This window comes from Ceratotherium simum, chromosome 10 (genome assembly GCF_057802395.1).
Source record: "Ceratotherium simum simum isolate JZ-2026a chromosome 10, ASM5780239v1, whole genome shotgun sequence".
Classification (NCBI taxonomy): domain Eukaryota; kingdom Metazoa; phylum Chordata; class Mammalia; order Perissodactyla; family Rhinocerotidae; genus Ceratotherium; species Ceratotherium simum.
Window position 1 is genome coordinate 62711012 of NC_141909.1, and position 22359 is coordinate 62733370.

Consider the following 22359-nt stretch of genomic DNA (forward strand, 5'->3'; position numbering starts at 1 on the left):
CAATTTCAATTTGTAATCATCTCCCTCACCCACACATTCGCACTTCCCCCCTGGCACTTCCTTTTTGCCCCTTCCGCTCTATTTTCTCCATAAGCACTTATCACTTTATTTTTTTTTTATACTTTTATTTATTTATTTTTTTCCCTCGAAGCCCCAGCAGATAGTTGTACGTCATAGCTGCACATCCCTCTAGTTGCTGTATGTGGGACGCGGCCTTAGCATGGCTGGAGAAGCGGTGCGATGGTGCGTACCCGGGACCCGAACCCGGGCCCCGAACCCGGGCCGCCAGCAGCGGAGCGCGCGCACTCAACCACTAAGCCACGGGGCGGCCCTGCACTTATCACTTTAAATATAGTACGTAAATAATTTGCTTATTTGGTTTATTGTCTGTTTATTCTCTTTAGGTCAAAAGCCCTAAGAAGGCTTATCTGTGTTGTTCACCAGTTCCCAGCCATCTAGAAAAACAGGCGTTCAATAATACATTTGAATAAATGAATCGATGTGCCTAGTACTCTTAGAGAAGGAAATGAGTGGGTTTTCTTCTGTGAACAGGCCAGGTTTGCTTGTTTGTTTGTTTGTTTCGGTGGGGCGGGGGGGAGCTAAGATGGGGGAAAGTTTGTTGGCTGTTAGGGAAGAGTTAACTATGGAAGTGACAGTTGAACTTAGTTGTGAAGGGTGATCAAGAATTTCCCAGGGCCGGCCCCATGGCTTAGTGGTTAAGTGCTCGCGCTCCGCTACTGGCAGCCCGGGTTCGGATCCGGGGCTCGCACCGACACGCCGCTTGTCCGGCCATGCTGAGGCCGCGTCCCACATACAGCAACTGGAAGGATGTGCAGCTATGACATACAACTATCTACTGGGGCTTTGGGGGGAAAATAAATAAATAAAATTATTTAAAAAATTTAAAAAAAAAAGAAAAAGAATTTTCCAGACAGAGAAGAGAATGAAGGGCATTCTAGGTAGAAGGAACAGCATCTGCAAGAGCAGAATGTTTTGCAAAAGCATAGCATGGTCATAAAGGCCAAAGAGTTGAGTACTACTTTGGGAATAGTGCAGTGGGAAAAGTGAATTGGTGGGTCCAGAGAGGAGGTCTGGAGGGCTAGTCAGAGCCAGCCACAAAAGATGGAGGCAGATTAGACCCCAGCCTTGTCCACTGCTTCATAAAGCCTCCCTTTTCTTTCTTTTTTTTTTTTTATAATATATACACTTATCTACCATGTGGAAAATAACCATTCAAATGAATCCGTAAATTTACAGTCTTGTTTGATTAAGATGAAACAGTTGTGAGAATCCCCCAAAAGTCCTGTGGAAATCTTATCATTTCCACTGACTCGTATGTTCAACAATTGACTAAACCTTTGTTAGAAGTTGTATCTGCCTGTATTTGCCTTCAAACAGAGATATCGCCAAGATTCCTTACATTGGAGTGAACTCAGCCTCCATCCAGCACCTGGGAGCCTGATACTATTATTATAAGACCCATTTTTTATGTATAAACATATATATCCATAGTATTTTTATGTTTATTTTTTTCACATTTTTTTCTTTCAGTTTTACTGAGATATAATTGACATACGGCACTTGTAAGTTTAAGGTATATAGCATAATGACTTCGCTTACATATATTGTGAAATGATTGCCACAATAAGTTTAGTTAACATCTCATACAGGTACATCATCTCATACACATACAAAAAAAAAAAGAAAAGAAAAAAATGGTTTTTTTCTTGTGATGAGAACTCAGGATTTACTCTCTTAACAACTTTCAAATATACCATACAGCAGTGTTAGCTCTAGTCATCATGTTATACATTACATCACTAGTACTTATTTATATTGTAACTGGAGGTTTGTGCCTTTTGACCACCCTCATCCAACTCCCCCTCTCCCCATCCCCCATCTCTGGTAACCAAAAATCTGATCTCTTTTTCAATGAGTTTTTTTGGATTCTACATATAAGTGGAATCATACAGTATTTGTCTTTCTCTGACTGACTTATTTCACTTAGCATAATGCCCTCAAGGTCCATCTATGTTGTCAAAAGTGGCAGGATTTCCCTCTTTTTATGGCTAAATAATATTCCATTGTGTATATCTACTGCAACTTCTTTCTTTTGTGTGTGTGTGTGAGGAAGATCAGCCCTGAGCTAACATCCGTGCCAATCCTCCTCTTTTTGCTGAGGAAGACCGGCTCTGAGATAACGTCTATTGCCAATCCTCCTCCTTTTTTCCCCCAAAGCCCCAGTAGATAGCTGTATGTCATAGTTGCACATCCTTCTAGTTGCTGTATGTGGGACACGGTCTCAGCATGGCAGGACAAGCGGTGCATCGGTGCGTGCCCAGGATCCAAAACTGGGCCACCAATAGCGGAGCGTGCACACTTAACCGCTAAGCCACCGGCCGGTCCCCTACTACAACTTCTTTACCCATTTATCTGTCAATGGACGCTTAGGTTGCTTCCAAGTCTTGGCTATTGTAAATAATGCTGCAATGAACACAGGGGTGCAGATATCTCTTCGACGTCGTGTTTTCATTTCCTTCAGATATATTCCCAGAAGAGGAATTTCTGAATTATATGGTAGTCATATTCATAGTATTTTAAATTGCATTCTTTGCGATATGGAGCAAGAGTCAACAGATGTTCTGTCACTTGACCTAGCAATCCTACTCCTGGGAACTTATCCAAGGGAACTAATCCACAGAAGCAAAAATCTAGATGCACGGTGATTTTATTACACGGCTATCTATAACAGCCAAAATCTGGAAGCAACCTAAGTTTTTACAACAGGAAAATGATTTAGAAAAGCATAGTGCATCAACATGATGTCATATTATGTAATCTTTAAAAGTCAGACCCATGAAACTGCAGAAATGTCAAAAATATTTTTGAAAAATCTTAAAAGGCAGTATTTTCTAAATGGCATTTACATTGTGATTATAAATATGGAAAAACAGATGAGCGTGTGGAGGATCAGAAGATGAAATGGAAAAATGAAAACAATTGTATTAGTTTGGAAGAATTAGGAGTTTGTTTTACTTCCTATAAAAATGTTTCAAGTTTTGTTTTACAGCAACTTTCCAAGTGAAGATTGTGCCATGCAGAATCAACTCACACTGTAAGGATATATCCACATAGATCACAAATAAAAGCTGGGTTTTTATCAAGTTGACCCATTTGTGTTCACTGTGAGCTTTCTACTGTAGCTCTCTCTCTAGGGTCATTGTTTTTACCGTTGTTTTCAACCATGTAGAGCTGCTGCCAATGTACATACGTTGAGACCCTCCTAAAACCTACGAAATCTGAACCTCCGCAAGTTGGGCATGGGCATAGTATTGTAAATCCTCCCTCCCACCCCAGGTAATTCTGAGATGCAGCTAGATTTGGAACCACTGATGTCACCATGCAAGAGAACCAGTGGCCTTAAAGATGGCTTTTCTGAAATTAAAAAATAAATTAAAAACTTCATTTTGAAGAAAAAACAAATTAAAATCTGTTCAGGTGACTATTTTCAATTTTGATTCCCTGGGATGGAGCAACATGTGGCAAATGTGTTCACACTACTACAACCCAAGGCATGCTTTCGTGCTGTCCTCAGAACACACCAAACTAAAGAAGGAAGATCCTAGAGAAGGTAGATGAGCCCACCCCAGACCACATCCTCAAGGCAGGGCCCCTATGACCATGTGACCCTGCAGGAGGCAGCTAAAGGTTCTCTGGGATTTCCCAGAAGGCAAATATTTTTTTCTTCATTAAACTTATATATGGTGTTCAAAGGACTCTAGGGGTCCCAGAATTTTTATTTTGATTTCTAGCAATTTTCAGGCACTCAGCTGCTCCCTGCAGGCACGTAATGCTCCATTGCCTCCAGCATCCCCTACAGCAGCATCAGTGGAGGTGGGAGAGCTTGCCAGAGGCACGGGAGGAACAAAGCCCACCACAAATGGTCCTCTCAGTTCTAGCCTGACGAGACCTCTCCATCTGCTTCTTTCTCCAAAATGAGCAACTTATAATCCAGTCTCTTGTTGGCTAATGGTCTTTTCCTTTTCTCTTTAATTCATAAGTTTTATAAATGGGCCGTTGTCCCAGAATGTTAGAGTTGGAAGGAACTTGCCCCAATTCTTATATTTTTAAGTTGAGAAAACCAAGGCCCAAAGGGGATAAATGATTTGCCCAAGATCACATACTTGATAAGGCAAAGCTGCTTTTCCGTCTTAAAGTTCACTCTTCTTTTCATTGTTATTAGGAAACTTGCACGTTCAACCCACAGTCTGTAGGGCATATGCTTTAAGTTATTCTAATACTGAGGATGATTGGCAGTGATTCATCCACACGGTCTTGCCCAGCCACCCTGTGACAGGTGACACATATCTGAGACATCTGCTGTGATGTGTTGAAAGCATTCAGACTGGGTCATGCTGGGAGGGAAGCTCAGGAGAGACGGAAACTTGGAAACCAGCCTTGTTAACAACACACCTACTTAAGAGCAGGTGGTCTTTGAGTAGAGAAAGAGAAGCAAGATTTGTTCGTAACCCCAACCTACCCTAGACTGCACGTCAAACCACTCACCACAAAATGCCCAGTGGGAGTTAAATAAGTATATACAGGCTCTATCTATATGTTATCAATCATCTACGTTTCTATATTCAGACAGTTGCCAAAATACAAGTGAGATATAGTCTATATTACATAAAAGAATTTAGTATTTGGAATTCTGTATCCACTTTTGTTAAAGAAAAGATTATGGAATGTTACTACACAAAAGCCTACTTAGCCCCGTATTGCTGGATGTGGCACTGATGCTATGGACTGAATTGTGTCCTCCCCAGTTCATATGTTGAAGCCTAACCCCCATGTGACTGTGTTGGAGATAGGGCTTTGAAGAGGTGATTAAGGTTAAATGAGGTAATCAGGGTGGAGTCCTGATCCCACAGAACTGGCTTATAAGAAGAGGAAGAGACACCAGAGCTCTCTCTCGGCCATGTGAGGACACAGCGAGAAGGCAGCCGTCTGCAAGCCAGGTAGAGGGATCTCGTCAGAAACTGACCATGCTGGCACCCTGATCTTGGACTTGCAGCCTCCAGAACCGTGAGAAAATAAATGTCTGTGGTATAAGCCACCAGCCGATAGTATTTTGTTACGGCAGCTGGAGCAGACTAAGACATTAACCTCCAAGAAGCATGTGGATTCTACGGGCCTGGTGTCCCAGGCTTCAAAGCATGGGCACTAGGAACACCAGGTGCTCCCTGCCCTGGCTGCCACATGTCCAGCTTTGGCGGCAGGGCCAGAATCAGTAACAATAATGTAGGTTCCGTCAGCTTTGGTAGCTATTCATATCCAAGGTATTCAGAAATTATGTGCTTTCATATATAAACTGAAAGCACAACGGTACACCAACGTACGCACGCCCTCATCCAACAGATATTCACTGAGTACCAACTACGTGTCAGGCACATAGGTGCTGGGGCTACAGTAGTAAACTGAGCAGACAAAACTTGCTGTCCTTAGACAGCCAGTCCTCTATTGGGGAAGACAGATAATAAATGAAATAAGTAAGTAAAATATATGATATGCTAGACAGTGATAAGTGCTAAGGAATAAAATAAGACAGCAAAGGGTTCTAGGGAAGAGGCAGTGATTTTCAAGGGAGAAGTCAGGGGAAGCCTCATTAAGAAGGGGCCAGAGGAGTAAAGACCTGAAGGAGATGAGGAAGGAAGCCGTGTGTATATCAGCATAAGAACATTTCAGAATGATAGAAAGGCAAAGGGCCTGGGGCGCATTGGAAAAACACCAAGAAGGGCAGTGTGGCAAGGCAGAGATGAAACAGAGTGAGAGAGATGGGGATAGTCCAGATCATGCAGAGCTTGTGGACAATCCTATTGACCCTGCCTTCTACTCTGAGCAGAGCAGCTGCACGATCTGCTTTATATTTTAACAAAATCTCTCAGGCTGCCATGTTGGCAGTGCTGCTGTGGAGTAAAGCATGGAATACATGCTGTTTTGGTTTCCTAGGGCTGCCGTAATCAATTACCACAAGCTGGTAGCTGAAAACAAAAGAAATTTACTCTCTCACGTTTCTGAGACTAGAAGTCTGAAATCAAGATGTTAGCAGGTTGGTTTCTTCTGGAGCCTCTGAGGGAGAATCTGTTCCATGCCTCTCTCTCAGCATCTGTGCTTGTGGCAATCCTTGGCATTCCTTGGCTTATAGCTACACCACTCCAATCTCTGCTTCTGTCTTCATCGGGCCTCTTTCCCGTGTGTGTCTGTCTCTGTGTCTGAATCTCCCTCTCCTTTTTCTTATAAGCACACCAATTTTGTTGGATTTAGGGCCCACCCTAATCCAGCGTGACTTCATCTTAGCTAAATACATCTGTGAAGACCCTATTTCCAAATAATGTCACATGGACAGGATACTATACAACTCACTACACATACCTTCCACTAAAATATTGCATTTAGGTTTATAATCTGAAAAAACTAGCCTTGTTTTCTTTTTTTTTTTTTTAAAGATTTTATTTATTTATTTTTTTCCCCTTAAAGCCCCAGTGGATGGTTGTATGTCATAGCTGCACATCCTTCTAGTTGCTGTATATGGGATGCGACCTCAGCATGGCCGGAGAAGCGGCGCGACGGCGCGCGCTCGGGATCCGAACCGGGGCCGCCAGCAGCGGAGCGCGCGCACTTAACCGCTAAGCCACGGGGCCGGCCCTAGCCTTGTTTTCTTAATCAATAGTAGATTTAGGTCCATTTCTGCAGTTTATTGGAAGGAAAACAGGAGATGAAATGAGAGCTGATCCCTCAGCAAGGTGGAAGTGGCTGAAAACAAAGTATAAACAAGAAGGCCAAAGTCCACATCTGTTTTTTTCTTTTTTTTGAAGTAATAATAAACTTATATAAACAAATACATTTGAAAAGAGAACAAAAAAGGCCTTTCCACAAAATGACTTTCAGTGAGGATGGTTTTAGCCCTGGCTCTGGGAGTAAATGGCCAGGCGGTCCAGCAGGTCTGCACTCAGAGACTGTGCCCAGTAGAAAGGCAGGGTGAGTTCTGCCAATCCTTTCCTGGTGACTTTTTAAAAGAGAACATGTTTGGGCTCCATGAAACAAAAATGTAGAATAATTTCAACCTCTACAAATAATAATAATCAAATAAATACAAAATAATAACCAAACGAATTCTTAAACCACCACATCTCTTCCCTAGACTCACCCATCTGCCACTCCCCTCCACGGTGCCATCTGAGCCTGGTTGACCGAAGTCCAGGAAGAAATCCCAGGATAGGTCAACAAGGACCGCATGGTGCCCTGCCTCCTTGACAGGCCCAGTTTGCTGCGGCCAGCCATGCTCCTCAGATGGCATTGTCTTAACACATTTTTATATGGCTGCATCTACCTCAGCTTAAAGTCACAGGACGTTTCTGGAGAAGATACCGAGCACATGAGGCTGCTTTGCAACCATAAGCTAGTGCTGTCTGGTGATAACAGGGATGCTCTGCATTCTTCTCTGTTTGTATCTCTCTCATGTCTCTCTCTCTCACACACACACACACACACACACACATACACTTTAGTGCATTCCCTCTTCAAAAAGCCGCCCCTACACTTCTGATCTAGCTGTTCCTCTTTCCCATTCCCTCTCCGCACATATGCACATTTCACCCTCCAGTACTTGGCCTTACGGAGGGCCTGACCTCCAGCCCTTCTACCGGAATACCACCTACCTGATATCCAAGCGTATTCCTGCCCCTTCCTGTTCAGTGTGGTATATAGAGCTTTAGCTGGGTCACACATAAAATCAAATTGCCTGCGACACAGCTCTGTGCACAATTCAGGATGTGTTGAGAGAAAGTCACCCCACCAAAGCCTGCATGTGCAGGGCCAGTGGAGAACAGCAGCACAGACACCTTTGCCTCTTCTCTACACACATGAGCCCCCTCCCATGCCCATATTTTTGGTATTTCAATAGTAAGTTTAGACCGAAGCACAGAATAAGTGTGAAAGTCCAAATATAAAAAAAGGTAACCACTTTCATTGAAAAAAATTATTTTGCATACCGTTTCATTAAGGTTTAGCCTCTTTTGCCTTTCTCTTTGGTTTCCTGCTTTTTCATTGAAGTGGTAGCATATTAAATACACTGTTGTACACTTTGACTTTTGATAAATCTTTACTGATGTATATTTTACATATCCTATAATTCACCCATTTCAAGTGTACAATTCAATGACCCTTTTTTTAGTAAATTACCAAGTTGTGCAACTGTAACCATACATCAGTTTTTGACCAGCACCCCAGAGAAGATCCCTCATGTCCATTTACAGTTAACTCTCCCTACCCCCTCCCCAGCCCCAGGCAACCTCATTTGCCTCCTGATTAGCAACTATGATAAAATAATTCTTGGTGTTGTCATTCTAGTCTAAACAGACTTGGCCAGTTTCCTTCACATGGGAGGAACCAGGCATTTTTACAGTGGCTGTGTTTTGGTCCAAGCCCAAGGGTAGCTGTAACGGTGAAACTGCAGGCTAGGGGAGGCGAGAAGGAGGCTGTGGCACACTGAGCTGTCATCAACCCGGAGGCCCCTTTGCCCGCACACGGTACCACACTGACTGCCTTCTAAACCAGCTCCGCCGAGAACAACTTTTTTAAAGACTTGAAAACAAAATTCACTGGAAAAATGACTACATACTTCAGTCTTAAATTTCTTTCATTAACAAAATGTAATATATATTTTTAAATCCTAGATTATTACGACTTAAAATATTTTTCCTAACTAAAAACCAAAAGTTGAAATAAAATACGATGTCACCATGCTCAAGTACACAGGGAAATGCCTATCACTGACCATTTGGAGTGTTTTTTTTAAAAAAGAAAAGTCAAAGCAAACACAGGAATCAAGAACCACAGAACTCAAATGACAACTCCAACAAGGCTGTTTTGAAGAGTGATTGGGGATCACAAAATGAGAAGAAAGACAATTTGATTTAAAAAACAAACAGCTATTGCTGCCTCCACTTTCCTCTATGTTCCATAAAAGTAGGAACACAATATGTCCTCCATCAATATTTGCCTAAAGAATCAATGAATAAGTGACGGCCTTTTGTGTTCCAAGCACTATGCTAGAAATTGAGGATCAAAAATGATAATGGCCCAGATGTCAAGAAATCCAAGTACAATGGAGAAGCAGACATAAACAAATAATTTCTATATATTATGATAACCAATAGAAGTAATTTCAGGCCGGCCCTGTGGTGTAGTGGTTAAGTGCACACGCTCTACTGCTGGCGGCCCGGGGTTCCGATCCCGGGCGTGCACCGATGCACCGCTTGTCAGACCATGCTGTGGTGGTGTCCCATATAAAGTAGAGGAAGATGGGCACAGATGTTAGCCCAGGGCCAGTCTTCCTCAGCAAAAAGAGGGGGATTGGCATGGATGTTAGCTCAGGGCTGATCTTCCTCACCAAAAAAAAAAAAAAGAAGAAGTAATTTCAAGGGATAAAGATAGCCCCGAACGGGCAGTATTTAATATGGTGGGGGGTGATTAGGAAAATTTTGCATATGCTCGTATTCTCCAGGAAAGCAGTGACAAAGAAGGATTATTCTCGGCAAAGGAAATGGCATATGCAAAGGGAAGAAGTAATTCTGTGTAACTAAATCATTAAATGGACCACATAGCCATGGGGCACAGAGCAAAGGTGAATGAAGTCCTGGGTGAGGTCAGATGTGGGAGGCAAGAAACAATTTGATGGTCAAGTTCAAGGGGGCTGGTGGGAAGCAAGAACCAGGCACAAAGCACAGGACAGACTAGATGGTATGAGCAATAGTGTGCAGGATAACGGAGCAGGGTTCTTGCCCTAGTTTCTGTGCAGAAGCTCAGTGTTGAGGATGTGGGAGACAGGCAAGTAGCAGAAGCCATAGTTTTGATGGAATAAGGTGGCACATGGAATTGTATACAAATCTTGTGGTGGGGAGAGAGATGTACCAGATAGAAGCTAGGGACTGTAAATGCTCTTCAAATACATGGTCAATATTCTGAGGACAGGGGATAGTAGATGGGTAACTGTGAACTTGGATGAATTTAAGCAGCCTCCCCAAAATGAGTAGAGAAACAAATACAATGAAATAGTAGGTATCAGGATTGTTAGGGTGGGCTGGGTCGGACAAATTAGCATCCTGTCGGATGTGTACACAGTGGTCTTTGCAGATAAAACACACTTCCCTCCCTCTTGAAGAAGTCAACTATAAGGACTAGAAGGCAAAAAGAGCAAGAAAGTACTGCCTCTTGGGACACATTGGAAAATCTTTAACTAGCTCTGAGTAGGGAGACAGCAGCTTCTACTCCTAAACTTATGACACATTGTTTGGCACCATACAGAGGTCCTTTAGCTAGATGGGGTGTGGTCTATAAACTCCCATACAGGGTTCTTGAAAACCCATTTCTCAGTATTGGCCAGGATTCAATACTATAGACAGTAGTTGAGAACTGCCCAGACCAGAGCACGGTGACATATGTGAATCATTGCTTTACACTATCAAAAGTCATGTAAAATGCTGGCTATTAACACATAGCTTAAGGGAATATCTTTCTTGCAAGCGGAGAATCCAGTATGACCTGGGTTAGGGCACAGAGATTAGGAATTGGACATTGGAGTATGACCCTTAGCAGTGGGGGACCAGAAAAAGGGAAACAAAATCTCTGACACAGGCAATAGTGAGCTTGGGGAGAAAGGGACAGTCTGAGGTATCAGATTCCAAGGGGTGGAGAGAGAGCAAGAACCAGAATACAATGGACGTGGAGGCCAGGAAGATTCCCTGAGACTGTGGTGTGAAGAGAAAGCAGTCTGTCATAGAGAACTGCGGTCTGGTCCAAACACCACTCGAGGCTATTTCAGATGCTGTTGATTGAAGTCTCCCCTCACCCCCCTCTCCAAAAAAAGCCAGAAGGTTTTCACCACATATTTGAGGCTTGGAAAGCAAAAAGAGTTTTTTTAAAACCATTCTAAGAGATCTCACTAGAAAGATCTGGAGATTGATATCAGAAACCTTTTAATTTGTTTTGGGAAAAAACAGTACAAAGCAAATTATATGTTTCTATACAATATAGTTCTAATTCCAGAGAGTAACTTCATTGTCAACAAATCTTTGTGTTTTTTTGTAAAGTTTCAAGTTAATAAACCACTCTGGAATTATTACAATATATATATGCCATGGCCAAGGTGGGCAATATATTTGAGTCAAGATCTAGATTTCCAGAGTAGTCAAAGCCAAATAAACAGTCTCCTTGCAAAAAAGTTTTCTTTTTGTGGAAGATTGGCCCTGAGCTCACGTCTGTTGCCAATCTTCCTCTTTTCACTGAGGAAGATTGGTCCTGAGCTAACACATCTGCCCATCTTCCTCTATTTTGTATGTGGGATGCCGCCACAGCATGGCTTGATGAGTGGTGCATAGGTCCACCCGGGATCCGAACCTGCAAACCCCAGGCTGCTGAAGCAGAGCATGCCAATTCAACCACTACACCACCAGCCCGGCCCCCTTCTTATTTATTTTTAAAGAGTTTTTTGGGCGGGGAAGGGGCAGGATCTGGATATGCCCCTCTTCATCTACATTACACCATAATAACTTGTAGACAAGATAATCACCCGTCTTTGTGAGGTAACAAATCATGAATAGTTCTGTTTTCATGTGGACGTACTCCTGACAAAGGAAAGACATTGCGCACTAGAGTGAAGGCAACCCAATCTGGATACATTAATGTCTCATTCAAGAATAGAGAAACAGGAAAATGTGGAGTGTGACCTCATTACAAGGTTAAATTGGTTTTGGGAGATGGGGTGAGAGTATTTGCCTTATTCCAGCATTGTTAGAGTACATACTAGCAGTGGTATTCCGGATCTGGAATTCCAGCAAAGATCCCTCCAGATCATCGTGCACTCCAACCCCAGGTGCTGCATGGGAAGGCACACCGGAGACCAGGCACCGCCTTTTCTTTGCATCATAAATTGCTTACCAAACTATTCATGAAAGCAAAAAATTATAAAATTCTATGAAAATTATCTTGAGCTTTGACTTAACGTATCCAAATAAATATATATATATTTTTTGCTGTATATAATATTCTTTTTTTTTTTTAATCATTTTATTTATTTATTTTTCCCCCAAAGCCCCAGTAGATAGTTGTATGTCATAGTTGCACACCCTTCTAGTTGCTGTATGTGGGACGCGGCCTCAGCATGGCCGGAGAAGCGGTGCGTCGGTGCACAACCGGGATCCGAACCCCGGGCCGCCAGCAGCAGAGCGCACGCACTTAACCGCTAAGCCACAGGGCCGGCCCTATAATATTCTTAAAAATTAAAACTCAGCTGAAGCTTCAACTAGTTGATTCTTTGCATTTTGAGAAACCATGATTCAAACAGAAGAGAAAGCTTCTTGCTTCATACCGCTAACCCTGAGACAGCCAAGGCCCCCCCTGGGTGGGGGCTTCTACGGTCGCTCTTTAAGGCCCATAACTGAGACACGATGTCCTGCCCTTTGGAAAAGGGGCACTGCCACACTTTGGCGCATCTGCCCTTTTAGAATGTTCCCCAAACGTTAACAGCTGCAGTGGGGCCTGCCAAAGGATGCTTTAGTGACACAAAAAGCCTTTCATTACAGTTCTCAATGCCATTTGTGATGTTTGGATTCTTCTGTTGTTACTGTTATTCTCGAAGGTTGCTTCTTGTTTGAAGCACTAGTTAAAACTTGGGGATATCGTCTCCTTATATCAAAGTTATTTTGTGCACATGGACAATGGTATATAAGTACACGAAACATAGCTTTGACACAAATGGTCTTCCGGATAGGATGAGAACACCTGAGTTATTCAATACAAAGGCACATATTTAATAAATGACATACAATGTCTTATACTTTAGTGTTACATCTGATGGGGTTCAGGGCAGGCTGCCCCAAGATGTGCCACTCTGGTATGTGGATTATTTCGAGCTGACAACAATAAAGGCTCAGAAGACTCTGAAAGAAACTTTGACACCCCCCCCCATAACTAACTGCCTAAAAGTATTTAAGATAGAAGGCCTGTCCCCAGGACAAGCCATCATCATAGATAACTCTCGGTATTGATAGACTGGGAGAGTACTTGCTAAGCCCATTCTTATCAAAGTTCTGTTTACCAAACATTTACATTAGTAAGGGAAATCTCCATTTGTAAAGGTATCTCCCTCTCTGTACGGAAGAAGGGGGGATGATCTCATCTCTAGAAACTTATCAATGTGGACGGCGAGGCCTTAAATCTGCATAATAACCTTACTCTTGTTTACTGTGCTTTTCTGGTAATCTCCCATAACTGACTCCCCCCACCCCCAACATCCTCCTTTGTCTCTAGCTGAAGATAGTATTTAAGAGGAGAACTTCCACCATTTTGTTGAGTTATCCAGTCTTTCCTGGGTCTCTCCCATGTATATATGTTATAAAGCTTTGTTTGCATTTTCTCCTGTTATTCTGTTCCATGTCAATTTAATTTGTAGCCCAGCCAGAAAGGACCTAGAGTGGGTAGAGGATAGCTCTTCCTTCCCTACACATCCTTCTGACTTTGTCTTCATCCTACTTTAAATGTGAAGATTTTCTTTTGTGTGTGTGTGTGTGTACGTGTGTGAGGAAGATTAGCCCTGAACTAACACCTGTTGCCAATCCTCCTCTTTTTTGCTGAAGAAGATTGGCACTCTACTTTACGTGGGATGCCTGCCACAGTGTGGCTTGGTAAGCGGTGTGTAGGTCCCCGCCCGGGATCCAAACCTGCAAACCCTGGGCCGCCAGAAGCAGAGCGCGTGCACTCAACCACTACGCCACCGGGCCGGCCCTGTGAAGATTTTCTTTAATCCAGATAAAAAGTTTAGTGTTTTTAAGTGTACGCTTTAGGGATATTGATTTATTCACTTTGTACCCCTTGGTGATACAAATGAAAAAGGACATCAAGCTAAGCTAGAAGTTAGCAGGGTTTTTCCCTCTTTGACGTCTACGCAATTAATTAGGACAATAGGGAAGCCTGTCATGAAAGTTGTATCTGCAGGCTTACCTCATGTTCTTTTATCTTAACGTAACGTGTTGGTTTCTAATTTCTTCCCCACCTCCAATCATGTAGATTAACAGCCAATCAAAAAGCAAAGAGATTTTCTAATATTAAGATTATGATGTACTTAACATGATAAATTATATTCCTAATTTCAAATATATAGCTTTAATCCAGGGAAAAAAATATCATTATATAAGTTACCCTCTTTGAACCACAGTTAAGATTATAATTAATTTCTTTGATTTTTGTCTATCAATAAATATTATTGAGTTTCTGATAGGGTCTTAGCAGTACGCTACATGTTATGCTTCTTTTGAGCCCGATATAAATCAGGGATTTGTCAACAAGGGTCTTGTTAACTAGTAGGAGAGATCAAATGGACATATGTGAAAGCACCGTTACCAAGCTAGTGTTCAGTATTGTGGTGGAGGCTGTGACGTGCCCTTCTGCAGACTGTAGCTCTCATATCCCCAGCTGCTGGGAGTGATCGCCACCCACAGCCTTCAGCAAAGTCCTTCTTCCAAAATTGCCCTCAGCCAAAGACTGCCATCCCTACCCTGCCAAGGTCGTGCTCCCTCTCTGAAGCAGCCTGCATTCAACGACTGGTTGATTAGGGAGAGGGTCTAGGGACCCCAGGCCCTAGCCTCAAGGCAGGAAAACTCAGAAGGACGTTTTTCAGCTCCCAAGCACCCTGTGGGACCACTTGACCTTTGTTGAAATTACATCACTCCTCCCTCTGCCCAACTCTATTCAGTGCCCCACAGGGATACACCCCCAGGACACTTCCCAATATATTCTCAATATATTTCCTGCATGCAAACCTGCCTCAGAGTCTGATTTCATTATAGCAAATGCTGATATAATGAAATCAGGAGGCCCAGGTTCTGGTCTTGCTCCTGCCACCATGGGGAGTCACCTGTCAGCTTCCTTTAAAAGGAACGGTTGGGGGCCGGCCCGGTGGTGCAAGCGGTTGAGTGCGTGCGCTCCGCTGCGGCGGCCCCGGGGTTCGCCAGTTCAGATCCCGGGCGCGCACTGACGCACTGCTTGGCGGGCCATGCTGTGGCAGCGTCCCCTATAAAGTAGAGGAAGATGGGCACGGATATTAGCCCAGGGCCAGTCTTCCTCAGCAAAAAAAAAAAGGAGGATTGGCAGATGTTAGCACAGGGCTGATCTCCTCACCAAAAAAAAAAAAAAGGAAGGGTTGGACTGGATCTCTACAGTAATATGACTCTAAAAGTCTGAGATAACATTACTGAGCCTGAGATAAGTCTGAGTCACAATACTCACTTAATCTTGATTGCTCTTCTAAAAATTATAACTAATATCAACTGAAAAGAATGTGGAATCAAAAATCGTTGACTTGGAATCAGTTTCCTAATTCAATTACTAATTTGTTTGGCAAAACAAAATAGATTTCCCCCCAAATATCCATTTGAGAAAAGAAGATGCTATTGTAAATCACTCCTATTCTGAGGTTAATTCAATAACTTTCGGCTCTTTTTTTTCCTCTGCCCAGGTTTACAGAAACACAGGTAGATCCACTCAAATACCTCATCTCCATCTGAAACCAGATCAACGACTAGATAGAGTGTTGGTAGAATCCATTTGGAATCAGATATTTCAGAATCAAATAATACTGTGTTAGTATTCTTAAATGGTGACTCAAGAGGAAAAGAAGACTTCTTTAAAATAATTTAATAAAGATAATATGGACAGAATCATAACCAATTTATTAAATGAAATATATCCAAATAATCATGATATATGACTTCACTACTTAAAGTCCCAAGTCCTTTGTGTCTTGTTTTAGCCTCTTGGGTTACTTTTTTGATGTAGATACTGTTAAAGCCATAGCATACTTGCATGAGCTCTATCCTTCTTGGTAGGTGCCTTGAGAGAACTTTAGCTTCCTCTGAAAGAGGCACAGAGTCAGCTCCTGCCTCTAGCACCAGGGCATTCTTATTTATTTATTTATTTATTTTGTGTGTGTGAGGAAGATCAGCCCTGAGCTAACATCCGTGCTAATCCTCCTCTTTTTGCTGAGGAAGACTGGCTCTGAGCTAACATCTATTGCACCAGGGCATTCTTGATCCGATGATAGAGTTTTGTACAAATTCACCTTGTCTCTCTATCTTCCCCATCCTTTTTTGTCTTATACATCCTGCTTTTTGCCCCTCTGGTATACACTTTATCCTGCATCTTTTCTACAATGGCATACTTTGTGCTCATATTTGACACTGTTTACTGTGATTGCTTCAACTTCTTCCTGCCTGCTGACTCCATGGCGTGCCTGAGTGCTACTGAACTCACTCTTCCAAGTGCCCATGTCAGCATTCAGGCTACCTTCTCCCAGTGGTGTGGTAAGGTGTGGGGAGGTGTGGTAAGGTGTAGGGAGGTGTTCTGCGATGAGGTGTGGTGTGGTGAGTTAGGGTGAGGTGTGCTGAGCGGTGGTAAGGTATAGGGAGGTGTTAGAGACGAGGTGTGGTATGGTGAGTGTGGTGTGGGGAGTATGGTGAGGTGTGGTTCTATTTTTTCTAAACTGATTCCATGCACAGAGGGAAGAACTATAACCTGCTCTGGAAAACACAACACTGGCCCAAAAGGCCTACCTTTCTGCAATACTGTCTGGTTACCAGATGACCCTGGAAAGCAAACACGTTCTCTGCGTAATTTGTCTCCCTGACATAGGAAAGTGGCCTGGATTACCTACCATCTGACGTCCAGTCAGTTGTGGCAACCTGCCATCTTAGGAGCACTTTGCTTTTATTCTGCTACTACTCAGGTGGTGGGTGCAGATTTTTATCAAAAGTTTTTGGAGGAGATCTTTGGAGAAGTTTTTCTACCCTATTATCCCTTGAATAAAACTGCTACATGAAAAGAAAGTGAAGAAACACTTAAAAACTTATGTCAGTCTCTACATACTTCCCCAAGCTTATCTCCCACCCTAAGAAGTCTCCTCATTCACAGTTTACTGCCTGCTTTACTGATTTTCCACAGCCCTTGCTACCAATCCTATCCATCCTTAAGATTTGTATGTAAAGAGAACAAAATTGTTTTCAAGATGGTAGGTGACACATTTAATTTTTTAAAAGACTATTTTTTAGAGCAGTTTCACGTTCACAGCAAAATTGAAAGGAAGATACAGAGATTTCCTATATGCCCTCTCTCCCCACACATGCATAGCCTCATCCAACATCAACATCCTCCCCAGAGTATTACATTTGTTACAATTGATGAACCTATATTGACACATCATAACCAACCAAAGTCCACAGTTTACCTTAGGGGACCTTCTTGGTGTACATTATATGGGTTTGAACAAATGTATAATGAAAGATATTCATCGTTATAATATCATACAGAGTATTTTCATTGGCCTAAAAAATCCTCTGTGCTCTACCTATTCATCCTTTCCCCTTCCCCTCCCCCAGCCCTTGGCAACTACTGATCACTTTACTGTCTCCATAGTTTTGCCTTTTCCAGAATATCATGTAATTGGAATCATACAGAATGTAGCTTTCTAAGATTGGCTTCTTTCACTTAGTAATATTCACTTAAGATTCCCCCATGTTTTTTCATGGCTTGATAGCTCTCTTCTTTTTAGCACTGAATAAAAGTCTATTGTCTAGGTGTACCACAGTTTATTTATCCATTCACCTACTGAAAACATCTTGCTTGCTTCCAAGTCTTGGCAATTATAAATAAAGCTGCTATAAACATCCATGTTCAGGTTTTTTGTGGACATAAATTTTCAGCTCCTTCGGGTAAAATACCAAGAAGCTAGAGTGCTGGGTTGTATGGTAAGAGTACGTTTAATTTTGTAAGAAATTGCCAAACTGTCTTCCAAAGTAATTGTACCATTTTGCATTCCCACTAGCAATGTATAAGAGTTCCTGTTGCTCCCCATTTTTGCCAGCATTTGGTGTTGTCAGTGTTTGGATTGTGGCCATTCTATAGGTATGTAGGGGTATCTCACTGTTGTTTTAATTTGCATTACATTTAACTTTTAAATTATGTCACCTACTAGCTTCTCTATAGATAAGTTTTAATTTGAAAAACAAAAATAACACTTTAAAAGGATCTTTAACATTATTGAATAAAAGGTGATATTTGATTGTTGAAAACCTAACTCAACAGTAGATCAGTAGATATTTATTAAGTGTTTAACCATGCAACATCCATCAAGAACTTTCGCATCTGGATCTTAGGCTTTATCTTCATTTCAAGGCCTGTCATTGACCTAGCAGTTTACCTGTCAATATAGTTGACCTACTCAGCACCCTAGCCTGGCAGGTAGGAAGCGCTTAGTGAAGGCTGGCTCATACTAATGCCTCCCGAGAACATACGCACCACAAGAATAGGAACTTTTGTTTCGGCCACTACACTATTGCAGCATCTAGAAAACAGCAGTAAATATTTGTAGTTCAGTTCATTTAAGTTAAACAAATATTTACGACTACTTATGACATGCATGACAAATACCAGAGATCCAGTGATGAGCAGGAATTGGGCCCTGTCCCAGAAAGGTGAAGACAGACAGGAAGATAGTGCTCTCTCTCCACTGTCTCCTTTCACGTGCTGTTCCCTCTTCCTGGAACACTCCCCCACCACTTCTTCACCTGGTTAATTCCTACCATTATTCACATCCTTAGAACTCTCAACTCAGACGCCACATCCCCACAGAAACGCTTTCCTGATGTCCCAGTGTGGGTGAGGAACCTTCCACAACCTCTGTGTAAACGTCTATGACGCTCTTAGCAGGTGGTAATTTGTCTGTCTCCTCGCACAGACTAGACTGAGCAACCTGAGGTCGGGATGGTGGATCTCAGCTCTGTGGCCTTGGTGCCCAGCCCAGTGTCCACTACATAATCTATGCACAATATATGGTAAAGAAATTAATGATGATGAAAAAAACTGGTAATCTTTACAACAGGACTTTTTATGAACAGCAGTGCCATAGCTTTAAGAAGCAAAGACATGTACTGTACTGCAAATCATCATTTTTAAATGGCATAATATGCCAAACTTTATAAAATCTCCTTTTTACCCTTCCCAGGTACTAACTTGTTTTGAAAGTCACATAAAAGGAAATAACTAAGTTAAATGGTGAGAAATGAAAATTAAATGTCACTGTTATCTCAGTGGTAACCATGTAGCCAGAAGCACTGGTCTGAAAAGCCTGACAGACGACTGCCAGCCTGGAGTCATTTTTACACAGCAGCATCAATTTTACTCCTTTATAAAACTCTATAAAACTTTATAAAAATTAATTCCCTCACATCAGAAGTATTTTATACAATATCTTTTAAAATGATAAAGCCATTAGAATGTCTCTGGTTGTTATGGAGAAACAATAGATATTTATCAAAGTCAGCAGGTAGTTTTGGCTAACATTGAGGGATTACCTGCCGTTAAAATCCCGGCTGTGATTTGCGGTTACCTGAGACTGTGTGGGCTTTCTATGGACCACGTCACCATATCAACCTTCTGTTCCTCCAGTACGCAGGGAAGGAAGACTTTAGTAAGAATGGGTAAAGACGGTTCTTACAGAGGGAAAAGGTTTCAAATTCCCTTCCCTGGGCTTCCTCACCTTCTGGTGATCTTTGATGTGCTCCTCCAAGGTGTCTCCCACTGCCTCCCCATCACGTGCACAGCCTCATCTCCAAAGGGCCAGGATCCGCTTCCTTTCTCCCCATCTAGTTGGGAAAGCCTGTTAGACCTGGAGCCAGGGAGGCTGTTACCATTGGAGTAAAAACGGCCCAGAGAGTTTAATGTGTGATCCTGAGTAGGGCCGTTAGTATTTTAATAGACGAAATCTTAATCCAAGAAAATGAAATCCTGATTTTCAACATTTCAGGCATCAACAAGCAAGCAGTGGGAGGGGTTTTGGGGTCTTGCCCATGGCAGCTGTCTGCTCCACCAACTTAGATGGCTGATGTGTTTTAAATTTTGGTTTCTATTTTTTATAAAAATTCTCTTCCTTCTCCCATGAAAATTTGCCTGGGGTTCTGGCCAGTAAAAAAAATCACAATCACATGTAATGATTTGAGAAAAACCACAATTATGAAAACCTCAGGGTAATCTTTCATCCAAATACTTCATATTATCTGAAATTATAAAAAATTAATATGGTTACAACCTCCCACTCCCCAAATCGGAGCAGAGGGGAAAGGATTTTGAATCTAACAGTCTTTCCTCAGCTAAAGTCATTCTGGAAAAAACCCAGGATTCAATCAAGTTTAGACAAGACTTTTTTGGTTGTTGTTTAAGATTGCTGCAATGGTTTCATATTAGGCTCTCTTGCCCCTTTCCAAATTGTTTACAATCACCCCTCCCTCCCCAGGGGTTTTGGAATGAATCATCAACTTTTCTTTTTCAAGTACACTATTAAATTAGGCTGCAGCCTGGAACCAAACATTTGTTCTTACCAGCATTTCTTTCATGTCATCAGCTGTAATGGAAACCAGAAATTCAGTAGGCAGGCCTTATCTCCAGCAAGGCAGAAGCAGGGACATCCAGGCCCACACTTCTGCTGTCGTGCACCATTTGGACAAATTCAAAAATCATTTTTTAAGGGTTGGAGAATTAATGCTAAAATTAGAAAAGGCCAACTTAAATTTATATGAAAATTCATAATTTAATTCAGAAGCAATATATGTCATTCATATTGAGTAAGAAGCTAAAAACAACTTCTTCCTCTGAATCTCAGTCTTATGTAAGATGCCTTTAAAGGACATCCACACGGTAAAATAAACAGCGTTTTTCAAATTCCAGCTTCAAGAACATAAAGATGCTTTCAGTCCATTTTTAATTTCAGGAAGCAGCAATTGCTGAATATAAAAATAGGTTATTATAATAATCGCTACCATTTAATGACATATTATCATGAAAATCAGACCCTTACCAAAAGATGTAAATGAAATGACATATGTAAAAGCACCGAGCACCATTCATGAATTCATTCATCCATTCAGCGAATAGTGCCATCATTATGCTGGCAACTAGAGATGCAGCAATGAACAAAACACACAAACTCCTGTCTTGTGAAGTTTATATTGCAGGGAGGGCAGGTGAGATAGATTATACACAAAGTAAATCAATAAATACGTAGAGAAATGCTCAGAGAAAACAGAGCAGGGAAGGAGACTAGAAAGTGGTGGGGTTGGAGAAGAAGTTACAGTTTTAAATAGGAGGGTCAGGGAAAGTGGCATTTGAATAAGGTCATAAGGGAGATGTGACTTTGAAGAAGAGGACTCCAGGCAGAGGGAAGCACGAGTGCAAAGGCCCTGAGGCAGGAGTACCTGGCACCGTTAAGGGACAGCTAAGAGTCCAGTGTGGCCTGTGCAGAGCAAGAAGCAGGGAGGATGTTAAGAGATTAAGTCATAGAAGTAGGGTGAGGAGGGGTGAGCAGATTATGTAAGGCCTTGGAGGACACTGTGAAGACTTCGGCTTTTACTTTGAATGAGGTGGGGAGCCAGCCATTGGAAGATGTTGAACACTTAAGTGACATGATCTGACTTAAGTCTTTAAAAGATTATTTTGGCTGCTGTGTTGCAAATAGATTTAAGAAAGGCAAGGATGGAAGTGGGAAGACTAGCTGGTACATACTGGGGACTCCAGAAATACTTTATTGCATACTGCATTTTTACATTAAGTTCTGTCCTTTTTAATTATTCTGCCTTTTAAAATCTTACTTTATTTATTTCCTTACTCTCCATGTTATTTGGGGTTGTAATATATTCAAATTTGAAAACAATACTATTGTATTTCTTTGCAACATTGAGTACATTTCAGACTTTTCACCATCAAGTCAAACTGGTCTCTCATTTGACTTCTCTTTTTCCTTAATTTGGGCAAAGAGTTAAAAATAGCTTAGTCTCTTCCAGCAGAAACAACTACAAATCAACAGAAGTAGACAAGAGCAGCCCTAATACTAATGGCTAACATTTTTTGAGTGTTCCACATGTACTAGGCACAGTACTAAGTGTTCAACATGAATTAGCGCATTTAGTCTTCACTACGACTTGCTGAAGTAGGTACTGTTATCATTGCCATTTTCACAGGAGGAGAGAAGTTAAGTAACCACTGGAGGTTACATAACTGGCAAATGGCCAGGCCTGGAGTAGAATCAAGGCCACAGGCCTCAGAACCTGTGCAGGTGACTGCCACATTATATTGCTATTAACCCCTAGCCATCCACAGGAAGGTCCACTCCAAGAGACTGGGGAGTGAGGGAAGACCTCAGGAAGCTTCAGCCGGAGAGTGATGCTGTAAAGCAACTCTGGTGCACTCAGTTTTACTACG